Below are 3,858 nucleotides of genomic sequence, written 5' to 3'. Positions count from 1 at the left end.
GACGCCGACGCCACCCCCACCTTCGAATTCCCTGGATCCACCGGGGCTGGACCCCGGCACTAAGTGGTCTCACAAACCCAGGGATCAAACCCAGTACTCTTGCATTGGCAGATGGGTTCTTTACTGTTCAGCCACCAGGGAAACCCACTCTGATACAGAGTTGTGTTTTTTTGGTGGTGTTTTTTTAAATTGTCTTTTTATCATCTACTCAAATTTTCTGCTATTTTACCCTTTTGTTTCCGGTGGAAGAGTTCCTTTCCACATTTTTTGTAAGGCAGGTCTAGTGATGATGAGCTCCCTCAGCTTTCATATGTCTGGAAAAGCATTTATTTCTCCCTAATATTTGAAAAATAACTGCTGGATAGAGTATTCTTAGCTGATAGCTTTTACCTTTTTTAATTTTCTGTATGCCATTCCACTCTCTCCTGGCCTGTAGAGTTTCTGCTAAGAAATTTGTTGATAGACTAATAGGAGTTCCTTTGTGGGTTACTGTCTTTTTTTTCCCCTGGCTGCCTTACATTTTTTTGTCATTGACATTTGATAGTTTTCAAATAATGTCTCTTAAGAAGGTCTTTTTGCATGGACTAAATAGCTGTTCTCTTAGCATTACGAACTTGTATATCCAGTGTCTTCTTCAGATCTGGGAAGATCTGAAGTGTTATTTCTTTAAATAAACTTCCTGTCCCCTCCTTCCTCTTTTCTCTTGGGATAACTGTTATCCTTAGGTCACCTTTCTCAATGACGTCAAGTAGTACCTATAGAATTTTTTCATTTATCTTTAGATCTCAGTTCTATCTCCTCTTCTACCTGAATTATTTCTAGATTTTTACTTTTCAGCTTGATAATTCTCTCTTCCCTATGGTCTGCACTATTTTCTCTGTTTTCTAATGCTTTCTTTATCTCATATTTTTAGTTCTTTCATTTCGTAATATCTGTTCAGTTTTTTTATCAGAGTTACCGTCTCTCTCTCTCTCTCTCCCTCCCTCCCTCCCTCCCTCTCTCCCTCCCTCCCTCTCCCCCTCCCCCTCCCCCTCCCCCTCCCCCTCCCCCTCCCCCTCTCCCTCCCTCTCTCTCTCTCTCTCTCTCTCTCTCTCTCTCTCTCTCTCTGCGCTTCCCTGGTGGCTCAGATGGTAAAGTGTCTGCCTGCAAAGCAGGAGACCCAGGTTCGATCCCTGGGTCAGGAAGATCCCCTGGAGAAGGAAATGGCAATCCAATCCAGTACTCTTGCCTGGAAAATTCTATGGGTGGAGGAGCCTGCTGGGCTACAGTCCATGAGGCCACAAAGAGTCGGACATGACTGAACAACTTCATTTTCAGTCTCTTTAGCAAAGCATTCCTTCTGTTCATTAATTTTATTCATGAACTCATTGAATTGCCTTTCTGAATTTTCTTGTAGCTTGTTGAGCTTCACAACTAGGTTGAATTTTCTCTCAGTTAGATTGTAATATTCCATGCTTTTAAGTTTGGTTTTTGAAGAATTGTCATTTTCTTTTTTATGGTACAGTGTTACTGTGGTTCTTCATGGTGTTTGATGAGCGGTTCTGCTGCTGGTCCATTTTAAGTAGTGAATACATTTCCTCTGTAAGTAAAGTTTTTGTTTGTTTGTTTGTTTGTTTTACTTGTTTATTTTTATAACAATCCAACAGATGGGCAATTAGCAGTCTTTCTTTTATCTTTCAGTAGATGGCTGCTGCTGCTAAGTAGCTTCAGTCGTGTCCCACTCTGTGCGACCCCATAGACGGCAGCCCACCAGGCTCCCCTGTCCCTGTGATTTTCCAGGCAAGAACACTGGAGTGGGTTGCCATTTCCTTCTCCAATTTATGAAAGTGAAAGGTGAAAGTGAAGTCACTCAGTTCTGTCCAACTCTTTGCAACCCCATGGGCTGCAGCCCTCCAGGCTCCTCCACGCATGGGATTTTCCAGGCAAGAGTACTGGAGTGGGTTCTCTACTTACTGCTGCTGCTGCTGCTGCTAAGTTGCTTCAGTCGTGTCCGACTCTGTGCGACCCCATAGATGGCAGCCCACCAGGCTCCTCCGTCCCTGGGATTCTCCAGGCAAGAACACTGGAGTGGGTTGCCATTTCCTTCTCCATTTCCTTCCGTAGATGGCACTGTAGCACAAATTGTTGGTTCTCTCACTTGAGCTTCCTCTGCCTGCTGTTGAGAACCAGAACTTTCCACTCTCCAACACTTCTGTCAGAGGTGTCACTGTGAGGTGCCCTCACTGCTTCTGCCTCCAGCATTGCTGGTGCCTTGGTGTGCCAGTGTTGCTGCTGTCACTGGTGTTGCTGCTGGGGACCCCAGGATGGCAGGTACCTCCACTGTGATCAGGAATGCCTGGGTGGGGGGAAACAGGTGTAGTGGAGGAAGAAAGGTCTGCAGGGAGCCGGGGTCACAGGTGCCTCTGCCACTTCTGGGGTGGTGTTCACAGATGGAGGGATGGGGGCCACAGGTGGCACTGCTGCTGCTGCTGCCAGTCGCCTGTGCTAGTGAGCACTGCTACACCCAGGAATCTGGAGTCACCTACACTGCTTCCCTGTTGCCACTGGGTTCTCCTGGACTGCAGGTTTACTTGATATGGCAGGGAATCCAAGGTTTCGGGAACCACTTCTACGTTTCCCTTGGTTCTGCCTCTTCTATGTGTTCAGTCCACCCACCGTTTGATATACGGATGTATGGAACTCGCCAATGTCCTGGTATGAGGAACTTTCATTGAGTTATGGATGTTTTACTCCTTAGATCAAAGGGCAGAGACAGAATGAGTCACAGTACCATGATGCTGAGGTCACACCCAAGAAACTGTTTTTATCGAAACATCATCATTTGAATTCTCCTAATTTCAATAAGCATTACACATCATATATGGCCACTGGCTCATAAGCCTTACCAGTAGTATTATATTTTTAAAAAGTAAAAAAAAAAAAAAAAAAAGTAAATAGGTGGAGAAAGAAAACCCTGGCATTTGCTAGTCATTGCTAAAAGCTCAATCTCCCATTCATAAACTAGACTTTTTAGCCCTGATGTGGGCCACATGGTTAAATTCAACGTATACATTTGGAGAGTCTTTCGAAGAGGAGACTGGTAACATTTCTTACTTGTCCTAAACTGGATGGGATAATACAATAAACTTAGTATATATAGTATTATCTAGCCACAAGTTCAGTTCAGTCCCTCAGTTGTGTCTATTTGCAACCCCATGAACCGCAGCACACCAGGCCTCCCTGTCCATTACCAACTCCTGGAGTTCACCCAAACTCATGTTCGTTGAGTCAATGATGCCATCCAACCATCTCATCTTCTGTCATCCCCTTCTCTTCCTGCCCTCAATCTTCCCCAACATCAGGGTCTTTTCAAATGAGTCAGCTCTTCTCATCAGGTGGCCAAATATTGGAGTTTCAGCTTCAACATAAGTCCCTCCAATGAATAGCCAGGACTGATCTCCTTTAGGATGGACTGGTTAGATCTCCTTGCAGTCCAAGGGACTCTCAACAGTCTTCTCCAACACCACAGTTCAAAAGCATCAATTCTTTATTGCTCAGCTTTCTTTATAATCCAACTCTCATATCAATACATGACTACTGGAAAAATCATAGCTTTGACTAGATGGATCTTTGTTGACAAAGTAATGTCTCTGCTTTTTAACATGCTGTCTGTGTTGTTGGAGAAGACTCTTCAGAGTCCTTTGGACTGCAAGGAGATCCAACCAGGCCATCCTAAAGGAGAGCAGACCTGGGTGTTCATTGGAGGGACTGATGTTGAAGCTGAAACTCCAATACTCTGGCCACCTAATGTGGAGAACTAACTCATTTAAAAAGATCCTAATGCTGGGAAACATTGAGGGCAGGAGGAGAAGTGGATAA

The 3,858-nt window shown here is 44.6% G+C and overlaps 1 non-coding gene across 1 annotated transcript; it reads left to right on the top strand.

Annotated features, from left to right (window-relative positions):
* Positions 1 to 1,112: 1,112 nt before the first annotated feature.
* TRNAC-GCA (transfer RNA cysteine (anticodon GCA)) lies at positions 1,113 to 1,185 on the top strand. The gene has a single exon. It is a non-coding gene; the product is annotated as a tRNA-Cys (tRNA).
* Positions 1,186 to 3,858: the final 2,673 nt, after the last annotated feature.

This window comes from Ovis canadensis, chromosome 1, assembly GCF_042477335.2.
Source record: "Ovis canadensis isolate MfBH-ARS-UI-01 breed Bighorn chromosome 1, ARS-UI_OviCan_v2, whole genome shotgun sequence".
Classification (NCBI taxonomy): Eukaryota; Metazoa; Chordata; class Mammalia; order Artiodactyla; family Bovidae; genus Ovis; species Ovis canadensis.
This window is presented reverse-complemented; position numbering and strand designations above follow the sequence as displayed.